Here is a 16763-nt window from a genome sequence, read left to right as displayed (position 1 = left end):
TTCCATATGTCTGAATACCCTATATACAAACTTTCAAATCTGTAGATAAAAAATTTGTTGAGTATATAGGTTGAGAATTGTTCTCTCTCTCTCACACGAAACTGTGCACTCGGCTTCTTCCCCCCCTTCCCACCCCAAATGCTTGGGAAACTGTGCACTGTTTTTGTTGGTTTTCAAGCTGCCTCTTCCCCCCCCCACACACACACACAGTTTAACAGTAGTAGGAGGTCAAGAGAAAGTGGGTGAGAGAGAGAGAAGAGTAAGTTGGTGAGAGAGAGAGAAAAGAGAAAGAGGGTGTTGGTTTTATATTTTTATTATCGTCTAATATTTTGAAAGCTGAATTTCTAATAAAATGTGCATCTATAGGAGATAATGCCTGGGAATGTGTTCCCCCCCCCCACAGTTTAACAGTGGTGTGACGTCAAGAGAAAGAGGGTGAGAGAGAGGGAAGAGTAAGTGGGTGAGAGAGAGAGAGAAAGAGAGAGAAAAATAAGAAAGACGGTGTTGGTTTTGTGAAAAAAGTTGTTATTTACAATTGTTCGCATTCTTGGCCTTTTGGTCAAGATCAAAGTGTAGTATCTGTTCTTCAGATGCTGCACTTCTATTTCTTGTTCTCTTTCGGTGGAGGAGAAATCCTCCACGACTGAGACAATTTTTATTTTTGTACCTTTTCTCCACGTTAAAAAACGACCCTGGTGTCTAACTCTGTCCCGTGGGGAGGCATAGTAAATAGGTACAATTGTTCGCCATTAGTGGATGTTGACGTCACGTCACGTGACATGACTAAGCGTTTTTTTTTTTTTTTAGTATGAATAACATTTTTTGTTTTAATTATAAAGTCTACACTTAATTTTATAGAAAATGATGTATATATAATAGAAAAAAAAAATTACTGGTTTTGTTGGATTCAAGTGGATCCCCCCCCTCCAGTTTAAGAGATAGCAGGTCACGTGGTAATATACAAAATGGCTAGCGTAAATATAAAGATCGGTTTTTTTATCGACGAATATTTTGAAAGCTGAATTTTTTTTTATTCCTGTACATTTTTTCCTGATATTTTTCGTTAAAACTCTTGTATAAATACTATTTTTAACCAGTTAAATACGCTGGAGACATTGTCATGGAGTTTAATAATCTCTAGAACAAAGCAGAAGAGAAATTACAAAAGTATCGGTAAAACAAAGTGTTTGTTTACATTTGTTCGCCATTACTGGATGTTGACGTCACGTCACGTGACATGACTAAGCGTTTTTGGATTATGTAATATTAACATTAAAATGACAGGTTTTTTGGGGGGCCCCCCTAGGAGAGAAATGATCAGTTCACCCCCTTTTAATGGTCCGTTTGGTGTGGAATTTCGATATTTGTCATGCGGGTGATCAAGGTTCAATATGATACATAATTTGTCAACTTTGGTTGTGTCTGTCAAAAGTTTGAGCTGACGTCACGTCACGTGACACGTATTGAATAACGGTAAAATGACAGTTTTTTTGGGGGGCCCCCCTAGGAGAAAAACGATCAGTTGACCCCTTTCTACTGGTCCGTTTGACGTGAAATTTCGATATTTGTCATCCGGGTGATCAAGGTGCAATATGATACCAAATTTGTCAACTCTGGTTCCGTCTTTCAAAAGTTTTAGCGTTACAAACAAACATACATACATACATACATACATACATACATACACACCGATTTTTGCCTTTTATATATTATTACTAGCAGGGCTACCCGGCGTTGCTCGGGACCGTATAAACAATGAAAAAACAAAAGCAGATATTGAACATATGTTTGATTCTTAGGGGAGAGGAATCTTTCATCTCTATGTATTATTTGTTTTATCTACCCTAGGACTGATATTGTTCATGGTTTATCCCTAGCATAGGTAATTTACAGCATGTATATGAAATTGTTTTACCTTAGGGAGAAGAGAACAGGTAATATACAACATAATGTGTCTATATTACATCCCTGGCAACGCCTAGAAACCAGCTAGAACATGTATTTCAGTCAATCTTTATTATATCCTGGGCTATGCCGGGAAACCAGCTAATCTCTTTTTAGTGACTTGACCACCAAAATACCTCCCTAAGTGTGTCCTTTCTTTTGAACTTATTAGATATAGGTATCTAGAAATGTGTGTGAAATTTTGTTGAATGCATTGTTCACTATGATTTTCTTATTGTTCTACACAATATCAACTGTAGCGAAATAACACAGTAAACTTAGTGTAGTGTTAGAATAAAGAGCAAAGGAAAAAATTAGAATCATATTTTGTAATTGCAAATCTAAATTTGCTAGCATGTACCAGTATTTGCCAGGTTGTGGAAATTTGGAACTTATATGTAGTGGCCTTTTCCTAGATACCTATTGCTAAAAATTATACTTTCATTTTGTTAGAAAAATCTCTCTTCAGATGCCCTGCATCATTCAAAATAAAAACAAATATTTTTATAATTGTTTCAGTATATTGCTACACAATGTGAAAGTTTTTAACGTTTGTAAAAAAAGTCATGAATGTGCTTATATTGCAAAAAAGAAAATATCAGTGCACAGTATTGAAAGTGTTTGAGATTCAAAAGTCTGTAACATTTCTACTAACTTCATAAGATGTCATGTGAGAAACTGAATTGAATATCAAGACATTATCTGAAGCGTTTTTATTTTGGTGTAACATATGTGTTTACAGTGAACCTTAACTTTTAATAAACAGATTGGTATGCAATGACATAGGCTAAGAATCTTTAAAATATATATAAATTGGAAAAATGTGTGAACAAATGAAAAAAAAATGATCCGCTCCACTTGATGACATCAAGCACAGTAATATTTTAGTGAAGAAAATATGAAATTGATGTTCAGTGATTAGTTTGGATGAATGAGAAAATGTAATTGTTTGATGCATAAAAATAACTCAGTTGCTGTATTTGATATTAAGCAGCAAAATATAGTGATTTGAATATTTGGGAAAACATCAAACCAGATTATGTAAAAAGAAAAAAAAAAGATGAAATTAGAAAATATATATTTTATGTTTATGAGTTCTGCCAATCAAAATTTTGTGGCAGAAATTGGGTGATTACCATGCAATTTTATTTTGGTAAAATTCTTAAATTATTAGAATGTTTATTATAATTTCTAATTAGTGACTTGTTATAATCAAAATCCGCCCTAAAGAGTGTCCTTTCTTTTATTAGGTATCAGAGTAGGTATCAAGATTTCTACTTCTATACAAATGTGATATTTCAGATCTGTACATAAAAAATTTGTTGAATATATAGGTTGAGAATTGTTCTGTGTCGCTCTCTCTCACACACACACGCATTCTCACTTTTATAGATATAATAGATAGATTACTCTAGATATATTTCCATATGTCTGAATACCCTATATACAAATTTTCAAATCTGTAGATAAAAAAATTTGTTGAGTATATAGGTTGAAAATTGTTCTCTCTCTCTCTCACACACACATTCTCAATTTTAGAGATATAATAGATAGATTATGCTAGATATATTTCCATATGTCTGAATACCCTATATACAAATTTTCTAATCTGTAGATCAAATATTTGTTGAATATATAGGTTGAAAATTGTTCTTACTCTCTCTCTCTCTCTCTCTGGCTACCTCACACACACATTCTAACTTTTATAGATATAATAGATAGATTATGCTAGATATATTTCCATATGTGTGAATACCCTATATACAAATTTTCTAATTTGTAGATAAAAAATTTGTAGAGTGCATAGGTTGAGAATTGTTCTCTCTATCTCTCACACACACACATTCTAACTTTTAAAGATATAATAGATTATGCTAGATATATTTCGATATTTCTGAATACCCTATATATAAAAATTTGTTGAATGTATAGGTTGAGAACTGTTCTCTCTCTCTCTCTCTCTCTCTCTCTCGCTCACACACACACACATTCTCACTTTTATAGATATAATAGAAAGATTATCCTAGATATATTTCTATTTGTATGAATACTCTATATACAAATTTTAAAATCTGTAGATAAAGAATTTGTTGAGTATATGGGTTGAGAATTCTTCTCTCCCTCTCTCTCTCTCACACACACACACACATTCTCACTTTTATAGATATAATAGATTATGCTAGATATATTTCCATATGTCTGAATACCCTATATACAAATTTTCAAATCTGTAGATAAAAAATTTGTTGAGTATATAGGTTGAGAATTGTTCTCTCTCTCTCTATCACACACATTCTCACTTTTATAGATATAATAGACAGATTATGCCAGATATATTAAAATATGTCTGAATGCCCAATATACAAATTTTGAAATCTGTAGATAAAAAATTTGTTGTATACATAGGTTGACAATTGTCCTCTCTCTCACACACACACACATTCTCACTTTTATACATATAATAGATAGATTATGCTAGATATATTTCTATATGTCTGAACACCCTATATACAAATGTTCAAATCTGTGGATATAAAATTTGTTGAATGTATAGGTTGAGAATTTTTATCTCTCTCTTTTTCTCTTTCTCTCTCTCGCTATCTCACACACACGCATTCTCACTTTTATAGATAAAATAGATAGATTATGCAAGATATATTTCCATATGTCTGAATACCCTATATACAAAGTTTCAAATCTGTAGATAAAAAATTTGTTGAATATATAGGTTTAGAATTGTTCTCTCTCTCTCTCACACACACATTCTAACTTTTGTAGTTATAATAGATAGATTATGCTAGATATATTTCCATATGTCTGAATACCCTATATACAAATTTTCTAAACTGTAGGTAAAAAATTTGTTGAGTATGTAGGTTAAGAATTGTTCTCTCTCTCTCTCACACACACACACACACACACACACAAGTTCTCACTTTTATAGATATAATAGATAGATTATGCTAGATATATTTCTATATGTCTGCCTACCCTATATACAAATTTCCAAATCTGTGCCCAAAAATGTGTGGAATATATAGGTTGAGAATTGTTCTCTCTCTCTCTCTCTCACACATATTCTCACTTTTATAGGTTATATAGGTTGAGAATTTTTTGCTCTTTCCATCACTCACATTCACACTTTTATAGATATAATACATAGATTATGCCAGATATATTTACATATGTCTGAATACCCAATATACACATTTTCAAATCTGTAGATAAAAAATTAGTTGAATATATAGGTTGAGAATTGTTCTCTCTCTCTCTCTTTCTCTCTCTCTCACACACACATTCTCACTTTTATAGATATAATAGATAGATTATGCTAGATATATTTCCATACGTCTGAATACCCTATATCCAAATTTTCTAATATGTAGATAAAAAATTTGTTGAATATATAGGGTGAGAATTTTCCTTCCTCTCTTTCTCTCTCTCTCTTTCTCACACACACACAAGCTGAAAATTGTTCTCTCTCTCTCTCTGACTCTCTCTCTCTCTCTCACACACACACACATGGTCATTTTATAGATATAATAGATAGGTTATGCTAGATATATTTCTATATGTCTGAATACCCTATATACAAATTTTTAAATCTGTAGATAAAAAATTTGTTGAGTATATAGGTTGAGAATTGTTCTTTCTCTCTCTCTCACACACACATTCTCACTTTTATAGATATAATAGATTATGCTAGATATATTTCCAAATGTCTGAATACCCTATATACAAATTTTCAAATCTGTAAAGATAGAATTTGTTGAATATATAGGTTGAGAATTGTTCTTACTCTCTCTCTGAAGCGTTTTTATTTTGGTGTAACATATGTGTTTACAGTGAACCTTAACTTTTAATAAACAGATTGGTATGCAATGACATAGGCTAAGAATCTTTAACAAAATATATATAAATTGGAAAAATGTGTGAACAAATGAAAAAAAAATGATCCGCTCCACTTGATGACATCAAGCACAGTAATATTTTAGTGAAGAAAATATGAAATTGATGTTCAGTGATTAGTTTGGATGAATGAGAAAATGTAATTGTTTGATGCATAAAAATAACTCAGTTGCTGTATTTGATATTAAGCAGCAAAATATAGTGATTTGAATATTTGGGAAAACATCAAACCAGATTATGTAAAAAGAAAAAAAAAAAGATGAAATTAGAAAATATATATTTTATGTTTATGAGTTCTGCCAATCAAAATTTTGTGGCAGAAATTGGGTGATTACCATGCAATTTTATTTTGGTAAAATTCTTAAATTATTAGAATGTTTATTATAATTTCTAATTAGTGACTTGTTATAATCAAAATCCGCCCTAAAGAGTGTCCTTTCTTTTATTAGGTATCAGAGTAGGTATCAAGATTTCTACTTCTATACAAATGTGATATTTCAGATCTGTACATAAAAAATTTGTTGAATATATAGGTTGAGAATTGTTCTGTGTCGCTCTCTTTCACACACACACGCATTCTCACTTTTATAGATATAATAGATAGATTACTCTAGATATATTTCCATATGTCTGAATACCCTATATACAAATTTTCAAATCTGTAGATAAAAAAATTTGTTGAGTATATAGGTTGAAAATTGTTCTCTCTCTCTCTCTCACACACACATTCTCAATTTTAGAGATATAATAGATAGATTATGCTAGATATATTTCCATATGTCTGAATACCCTATATACAAATTTTCTAATCTGTAGATCAAATATTTGTTGAATATATAGGTTGAAAATTGTTCTTACTCTCTCTCTCTCTCTCTCTGGCTACCTCACACACACACATTCTAACTTTTATAGATATAATAGATCGATTATGCTAGATATATTTCCATATGTCTGAATACCCAATATACAAATTTTCAAATCTGTAGGTAAAAAATTTGTTGAATATATAGGTTGAGAATTGTTCTCTCTCTCTCACACACTCACATTCTCACTTTTATAGATATAATGTATAGATTATGCTAGATATATTTCTATATGTCTGAATACCCTATATACAAAGTTTAAAATCCGTAGATAAAAATACGTTGAGTATATAGGTTGAGAATTGTTCTCTCTCTCTCTTACGCACACACACACACACACACACACACACACACACACACATTTTCACTTTTATAGATATAATAGATAGATTATGCTAGATATATTTCCATATGTCTGAATACCCTATATACAAATTTTCAAATCTGTAGATAAAAAATGTATTGAATATATAGGTTGAGAATTGTTGTCTCTCTCTCTCTCTCTCTCTCTCTCTGGCTACCTCACACACACACACATTTTCACTTTTATAGATATAATAGATAGATTATGCTAGATATATTTCCATATGTCTGAATACCCTATATACAAACTTTCAAATCTGTAGATAAAAAATTTGTTGAGTATATAGGTTGAGAATTGTTCTCTCTCTCTCACACGAAACTGTGCACTCGGCTTCTTCCCCCCCTTCCCACCCCAAATGCTTGGGAAACTGTGCACTGTTTTTGTTGGTTTTCAAGCTGCCTCTTCCCCCCCCCCACACACACACAGTTTAACAGTAGTAGGAGGTCAAGAGAAAGTGGGTGAGAGAGAGAGAAGAGTAAGTTGGTGAGAGAGAGAGAAAAGAGAAAGAGGGTGTTGGTTTTATATTTTTATTATCGTCTAATATTTTGAAAGCTGAATTTCTAATAAAATGTGCATCTATAGGAGATAATGCCTGGGAATGTGTTCCCCCCCCCACAGTTTAACAGTGGTGTGACGTCAAGAGAAAGAGGGTGAGAGAGAGGGAAGAGTAAGTGGGTGAGAGAGAGAGAGAAAGAGAGAGAAAAATAAGAAAGACGGTGTTGGTTTTGTGAAAAAAGTTGTTATTTACAATTGTTCGCATTCTTGGCCTTTTGGTCAAGATCAAAGTGTAGTATCTGTTCTTCAGATGCTGCACTTCTATTTCTTGTTCTCTTTCGGTGGAGGAGAAATCCTCCACGACTGAGACAATTTTTATTTTTGTACCTTTTCTCCACGTTAAAAAACGACCCTGGTGTCTAACTCTGTCCCGTGGGGAGGCATAGTAAATAGGTACAATTGTTCGCCATTAGTGGATGTTGACGTCACGTCACGTGACATGACTAAGCGTTTTTTTTTTTTTTTAGTATGAATAACATTTTTTGTTTTAATTATAAAGTCTACACTTAATTTTATAGAAAATGATGTATATATAATAGAAAAAAAAAATTACTGGTTTTGTTGGATTCAAGTGGATCCCCCCCCCCCTCCAGTTTAAGAGATAGCAGGTCACGTGGTAATATACAAAATGGCTAGCGTAAATATAAAGATCGGTTTTTTTATCGACGAATATTTTGAAAGCTGAATTTTTTTTTATTCCTGTACATTTTTTCCTGATATTTTTCGTTAAAACTCTTGTATAAATACTATTTTTAACCAGTTAAATACGCTGGAGACATTGTCATGGAGTTTAATAATCTCTAGAACAAAGCAGAAGAGAAATTACAAAAGTATCGGTAAAACAAAGTGTTTGTTTACATTTGTTCGCCATTACTGGATGTTGACGTCACGTCACGTGACATGACTAAGCGTTTTTGGATTATGTAATATTAACATTAAAATGACAGGTTTTTTGGGGGGCCCCCCTAGGAGAGAAATGATCAGTTCACCCCCTTTTAATGGTCCGTTTGGTGTGGAATTTCGATATTTGTCATGCGGGTGATCAAGGTTCAATATGATACATAATTTGTCAACTTTGGTTGTGTCTGTCAAAAGTTTGAGCTGACGTCACGTCACGTGACACGTATTGAATAACGGTAAAATGACAGTTTTTTTTGGGGGCCCCCCTAGGAGAAAAACGATTAGTTGACCCCTTTCTACTGGTCCGTTTGACGTGAAATTTCGATATTTGTCATCCGGGTGATCAAGGTGCAATATGATACCAAATTTGTCAACTCTGGTTCCGTCTTTCAAAAGTTTTAGCGTTACAAACAAACATACATACATACATACATACATACATACATACACACCGATTTTTGCCTTTTATATATTACTAGCAGGGCTACCCGGCGTTGCTCGGGACCGTATAAACAATGAAAAAACAAAAGCAGATATTGAACATATGTTTTATTCTTAGGGGAGACGAATCTTTCATCTTTATGTATTATTTGTTTTATCTACCCCCGGACTGGTATTGTTCATGTTTTATCCCTAGCATAGGTAATTTACAGCATGTATATGAAATTGTTTTACCTTAGGGAGAAGAGAACAGGTAATATACAACATAATGTGTCTATATTACATCCCTGGCAACGCCTAGAAACCAGCTAGAACATGTATTTCAGTCAATCTTTATTACATCCTGGGCTATGCCGGGAAACCAGCTAATCTCTATTTAGTGACTTGACCACCAAAATACCTCCCTAAGTGTGTCCTTTCTTTTGAACTTATTAGATATAGGTATCTAGAAATGTGTGTGAAATTTTGTTGAATGCATTGTTCACTATGATTTTCTTATTGTTCTACACAATATCAACTGTAGCGAAATAAAACAGTAAACTTAGTGTAGTGTTAGAATAAAGAGCAAAGGAAAAAATTAGAATCATATTCTGTAATTGCAAATCTAAATTTGCTAGCGTGTACCAGTATTATTGACCAATACACATGGTCATTTTATAGATATAATAGATAGGTTATGCTAGATATATTTCTATATGTTTGAATACCCTATATACAAATTTTTAAATCTGTAGATAAAAAATTTGTTGAGTATATAGGTTGAGAATTGTTCTTTCTCTCTCTCTCACACACACATTCTCACTTTTATAGATATAATAGATGATGCTAGATATATTTCCAAATGTCTGAATACCCTATATACAAATTTTCAAATCTGTAAAGATAGAATTTGTTGAATATATAGGTTGAGAATTGTTCTCTCTCTCTCTCTTTCACACACATTCTCACTTTTATAGATATAATAGATAGATTATGCTAGATATATTTCCTTATGTCTGAATACCCTATATACAAATTATCAAATCTGTAGATACAAAATTTGTTGAGTATATAGGTTGAGAATTGTTCTCTCTCTCTCTCTCTCTCTCACTCACTCACTCACTCACTCACTCACACACACACTCACACATTCTACCTTTTATAGATATAATAGATTATGCTAGATATATTTCCATATGTCTGAATACCCTGTATACAAATTTTCAGATCTGTACATAAAAATTAGTTGAATATATAGGTTGAGAATTGTTCTCTCTCTCTCTCTTCTCTCTCTCTCTTTCACACACATTCTCACTTTTCTAGATATAATAGATAGATTATGCTAGATATATTTCCATATGTCTGAATACCCTATATACAAATTTTCTAATCGGTAGATAAAAAATTTGTTGAATATATAGGGTGAGAATTGTACTTACTCTCTCTCTCTCTCTCTCTCTCTCTCTCTCACGCACACATTCTCACTTTTATGGATATAATAGATAGATTATGCTGGATATATTTCCATATGTCTGAATACCCTATATACAAATGGTCAAATCTGTAGATAACAAATTTATTGAATAGATAGGTTGAGAATTGTTCTCTCTCTCTCTCTCGCAACCTTACACACACAACCACACGCAAACATTCTGACTTTTATAGATATAATAGATCGATTATGCTAGATATATTTCCATATGTCTGAATACCCAATATACAAATTTTCAAATCTGTAGGTAAAAAATTTGTTGAATATATAGGTTGAGAATTGTTCTCTCTCTCTCACACACTCACATTCTCACTTTTATAGATATAATGTATAGATTATGCTAGATATATTTCTATATGTCTGAATACCCTATATACAAAGTTTAAAATCCGTAGATAAAAATACGTTGAGTATATAGGTTGAGAATTGTTCTCTCTCTCTCTTACGCACACACACACACACACACACACACATTTTCACTTTTATAGATATAATAGATAGATTATGCTAGATATATTTCCATATGTCTGAATACCCTATATACAAATTTTCAAATCTGTAGATAAAAAATGTATTGAATATATAGGTTGAGAATTGTTGTCTCTCTCTCTCTCTCTCTCTCTCTCTGGCTACCTCACACACACACACACACATTTTCACTTTTATAGATATAATAGATAGATTATGCTAGATATATTTCCATATGTCTGAATACCCTATATACAAACTTTCAAATCTGTAGATAAAAAATTTGTTGAGTATATAGGTTGAGAATTGTTCTCTCTCTCTCACACGAAACTGTGCGCTCGGCTTCTTCCCCCCCTTCCCACCCCAAATGCTTGGGAAACTGTGCACTGTTTTTGTTGGTTTTCAAGCTGCCTCTTCCCCCCCCACACACACACACAGTTTAACAGTAGTAGGAGGTCAAGAGAAAGAGGGTGAGAGAGAGAGAAGAGTAAGTTGGTGAGAGAGAGAGAAAAGAGAAAGAGGGTGTTGGTTTTATATTTTTATTATCGTCTAATATTTTGAAAGCTGAATTTCTAATAAAATGTGCATCTATAGGAGATAATGCCTGGGAATGTGTTCCCCCCCCCCACAGTTTAACAGTGGTGTGACGTCAAGAGAAAGAGGGTGAGAGAGAGGGAAGAGTAAGTGGGTGAGAGAGAGAAAGAGAGAGAAAAAAAAGAAAGACGGTGTTGGTTTTGTGAAAAAAGTTGTTATTTACAATTGTTCGCATTCTTGGCCTTTTGGTCAAGATCAAAGTGTAGTATCTGTTCTTCAGATGCTGCACTTCTATTTCTTGTTCTCTTTCGGTGGAGGAGAAATCCTCCACGACTGAGACAATTTTTATTTTTGTACCTTTTCTCCACGTTAAAAAACGACCCTGGTGTCTAACTCTGTCCCGTGGGGAGGCATAGTAAATAGGTACAATTGTTCGCCATTAGTGGATGTTGACGTCACGTCACGTGACATGACTAAGCGTTTTTTTTTTTTAGTATGAATAACATTTTTTGTTTTAATTATAAAGTCTACACTTAATTTTATAGAAAATGATGTATATATAATAGAAAAAAAAAATTACTGGTTTTGTTGGATTCAAGTGGATCCCCCCCCCCTCCAGTTTAAGAGATAGCAGGTCACGTGGTAATATACAAAATGGCTAGCGTAAATATAAAGATCGGTTTTTTTATCGACGAATATTTTGAAAGCTGAATTTTTTTTTATTCCTGTACATTTTTTCCTGATATTTTTCGTTAAAACTCTTGTATAAATACTATTTTTAACCAGTTAAATACGTTGGAGACATTGTCATGGAGTTTAATAATCTCTAGAACAAAGCAGAAGAGAAATTACAAAAGTATCGGTAAAACAAAGTGTTTGTTTACATTTGTTCGCCATTACTGGATGTTGACGTCACGTCACGTGACATGACTAAGCGTTTTTGGATTATGTAATATTAACATTAAAATGACAGGTTTTTTTGGGGGCCCCCCCTAGGAGAGAAATGATCAGTTCACCCCCTTTTAATGGTCCGTTTGGTGTGGAATTTCGATATTTGTCATGCGGGTGATCAAGGTTCAATATGATACATAATTTGTCAACTTTGGTTGTGTCTGTCAAAAGTTTGAGCTGACGTCACGTCACGTGACACGTATTGAATAACGTTAAAATGACAGGTTTTTTGGGGGGCCCCCCTAGGAGAAAAACGATCAGTTGACCCCTTTCTACTGGTCCGTTTGACGTGAAATTTCGATATTTGTCATCCGGGTGATCAAGGTGCAATATGATACCAAATTTGTCAACTCTGGTTCCGTCTTTCAAAAGTTTTAGCGTTACAAACAAACATACATACATACATACATACACACCGATTTTTGCCTTTTATATATATAGAAGACTAGCAGGGCTACCCGGCGTTGCTCGGGACCGTATAAACAATGAAAAAACAAAAGCAGATATTGAACATATGTTTGATTCTTAGGGGAGAGGAATCTTTCATCTCTATGTATTATTTGTTTTATCTACCCTAGGACTGGTATTGTTCATGTTTTATCCCTAGCATAGGTAATTTACAGCATGTATATGCAATTGTTTTACCTTAGGGAGAAGAGAACAGGTAATATACAACATAATGTGTCTATATTACATCCCTGGCAACGCCTAGAAACCAGCTAGAACATGTATTTCAGTCAATCTTTATTATATCCTAGGCTATGCCGGGAAACCAGCTAATCTCTTTTTAGTGACTTGACCACCAAAATACCTCCCTAAGTGTGTCCTTTCTTTTGAACTTATTAGATATAGGTATCTAGAAATGTGTGTGAAATTTTGTTGAATGCATTGTTCACTATGATTTTCTTATTGTTCTACACAATATCAACTGTAGCGAAATAACACAGTAAACTTAGTGTAGTGTTAGAATAAAGAGCAAAGGAAAAAATTAGAATCATATTCTGTAATTGCAAATCTAAATTTGCTAGCATGTACCAGTATTTGCCAGGTTGTGGAAATTTGGAACTTATAACATATGTAGTGGCCTTTTCCTAGATACCTATTGCTAAAAATTATACTTTCATTTTGTTAGAAAAATCTCTCTTCAGATGCCCTGCATCATTCAAAATAAAAACAAATATTTTTATAATTGTTTCAGTATATTGCTACACAATGTGAAAGTTTTTAAAGTTTGTAAAAAAAATCATGAATGTGCTTATATTGCAAAAAAGAAAATATCAGTGCACAGTATTGAAAGTGTTTGAGATTCAAAAGTCTGTAACATTTCTACTAACTTCATAAGATGTCATGTGAGAAACTGAATTGAATATCAAGACATTATCTGAAGCGTTTTTATTTTGGTGTAACATATGTGTTTACAGTGAACCTTAACTTTTAATAAACAGATTGGTATGCAATGACATAGGCTAAGAATCTTTAACAAAATATATATAAATTGGAAAAATGTGTGAACAAATGAAAAAAAAATGATCCGCTCCACTTGATGACATCAAGCACAGTAATATTTTAGTGAAGAAAATATGAAATTGATGTTCAGTGATTAGTTTGGATGAATGAGAAAATGTAATTGTTTGATGCATAAAAATAACTCAGTTGCTGTATTTGATATTAAGCAGCAAAATATAGTGATTTGAATATTTGGGAAAACATCAAACCAGATTATGTAAAAAGAAAAAAAAAAGATGAAATTAGAAAATATATATTTTATGTTTATGAGTTCTGCCAATCAAAATTTTGTGGCAGAAATTGGGTGATTACCATGCAATTTTATTTTGGTAAAATTCTTAAATTATTAGAATGTTTATTATAATTTCTAATTAGTGACTTGTTATAATCAAAATCCGCCCTAAAGAGTGTCCTTTCTTTTATTAGGTATCAGAGTAGGTATCAAGATTTCTACTTCTATACAAATGTGATATTTCAGATCTGTACATAAAAAATTTGTTGAATATATAGGTTGAGAATTGTTCTGTGTCGCTCTCTTTCACACACACACGCATTCTCACTTTTATAGATATAATAGATAGATTACTCTAGATATATTTCCATATGTCTGAATACCCTATATACAAATTTTCAAATCTGTAGATAAAAAAATTTGTTGAGTATATAGGTTGAAAATTGTTCTCTCTCTCTCTCTCACACACACATTCTCAATTTTAGAGATATAATAGATAGATTATGCTAGATATATTTCCATATGTCTGAATACCCTATATACAAATTTTCTAATCTGTAGATCAAATATTTGTTGAATATATAGGTTGAAAATTGTTCTTACTCTCTCTCTCTCTCTCTCTGGCTACCTCACACACACACATTCTAACTTTTATAGATATAATAGATAGATTATGCTAGATATATTTCCATATGTGTGAATACCCTATATACAAATTTTCTAATTTGTAGATAAAAAATTTGTAGAGTGCATAGGTTGAGAATTGTTCTCTCTATCTCTCACACACACACATTCTAACTTTTAAAGATATAATAGATTATGCTAGATATATTTCGATATTTCTGAATACCCTATATATAAAAATTTGTTGAATGTATCGGTTGAGAACTGTTCTCTCTCTCTCTCTCTCTCTCTCTCTCGCTCACACACACACACATTCTCACTTTTATAGATATAATAGAAAGATTATCCTAGATATATTTCTATTTGTATGAATACTCTATATAAAAATTTTAAAATCTGTAGATAAAGAATTTGTTGAGTATATGGGTTGAGAATTCTTCTCTCCCTCTCTCTCTCTCTCACACACACACACACATTCTCACTTTTATAGATATAATAGATTATGCTAGATATATTTCCCTATGTCTGAATACCCTATATACAAATTTTCAAATCTGTAGATAAAAAATTTGTTGAGTATATAGGTTGAGAATTGTTCTCTCTCTTTCTATCACACACATTCTCACTTTTATAGATATAATAGACAGATTATGCCAGATATATTGAAATATGTCTGAATGCCCAATATACAAATTTTGAAATCTGTAGATAAAAAATTTGTTGTATACATAGGTTGAGAATTGTCCTCTCTCTCACACACACACACATTCTCACTTTTATACATATAATAGATAGATTATGCTAGATATATTTCTATATGTCTGAACACCCTATATACAAATGTTCAAATCTGTGGATAAAAAATTTGTTGAATGTATAGGTTGAGAATTTTTATCTCTCTCTTTCTCTCTCTCTCTCTCTCTCGCTATCTCACACACACGCATTCTCACTTTTATAGATAAAATAGATAGATTATGCTAGATATATTTCCATATGTCTGAATACCCTATATACAAAGTTTCAAATCTGTAGATAAAAAATTTGTTGAATATATAGGTTTAGAATTGTTCTCTCTCTCTCTCACACACACATTCTAACTTTTGTAGTTATAATAGATAGATTATGCTAGATATATTTCCATATGTCTGAATACCCTATATACAAATTTTCTAAACTGTAGGTAAAAAATTTGTTGAGTATGTAGGTTAAGAATTGTTCTCTCTCTCTCTCACACACACACACACACAAGTTCTCACTTTTATAGATATAATAGATAGATTATGCTAGATATATTTCTATATGTCTGCCTACCCTATATACAAATTTCCAAATCTGTGCCCAAAAATGTGTGGAATATATAGGTTGAGAATTGTTCTCTCTCTCTCTCTCTCACACACATATTCTCACTTTTATAGGTTATATAGGTTGAGAATTTTTTGCTCTTTCCATCACTCACATTCACACTTTTATAGATATAATACATAGATTATGCCAGATATATTTACATATGTCTGAATACCCAATATACACATTTTCAAATCTGTAGATAAAAAATTAGTTGAATATATAGGTTGAGAATTGTTCTCTCTCTCTCTCTCTTTCTCTCTCTCTCACACACACATTCTCACTTTTATAGATATAATAGATAGATTATGCTAGATATATTTCCATACGTCTGAATACCCTATATCCAAATTTTCTAATATGTAGATAAAAAATTTGTTGAATATATAGGGTGAGAATTTTCCTTCCTCTCTTTCTCTCTCTCTCTTTCTCACACACACACACGCTGAAAATTGTTCTCTCTCTCTCTCTGACTCTCTCTCTCTCTCACACACACACACACATGGTCATTTTATAGATATAATAGATAGGTTATGCTAGATATATTTCTATATGTCTGAATACCCTATATACAAATTTTTAAATCTGTAGATAAAAAATTTGTTGAGTATATAGGTTGAGAATTGTTCTTTCTCTCTCTCTCACACACACATTCTC

The 16763-nt window shown here is 32.3% G+C and overlaps 3 pseudogenes; all 3 read left to right on the top strand.

Annotated features, from left to right (window-relative positions):
- The first annotated feature begins 538 nt into the window (after positions 1 to 538).
- On the top strand, positions 539 to 672 carry LOC145242838 (U2 spliceosomal RNA; annotated as a pseudogene).
- Positions 673 to 7833: 7161 nt separating this feature from the next.
- LOC145242836 (U2 spliceosomal RNA) lies at positions 7834 to 7967 on the top strand (annotated as a pseudogene).
- Positions 7968 to 11677: 3710 nt separating this feature from the next.
- Positions 11678 to 11811, top strand: LOC145242831 (U2 spliceosomal RNA; annotated as a pseudogene).
- The last annotated feature ends 4952 nt before the right edge of the window (positions 11812 to 16763 follow it).

This window comes from Euprymna scolopes, chromosome 2 (assembly GCF_053919585.1).
Source record: "Euprymna scolopes isolate OS-2025 chromosome 2, ASM5391958v1, whole genome shotgun sequence".
Lineage (NCBI taxonomy): Eukaryota > Metazoa > Mollusca > Cephalopoda > Sepiida > Sepiolidae > Euprymna > Euprymna scolopes.
The sequence above is the reverse complement of the archived record's forward strand: the minus strand, read 5'-3'. Positions and strand labels throughout refer to the sequence as shown.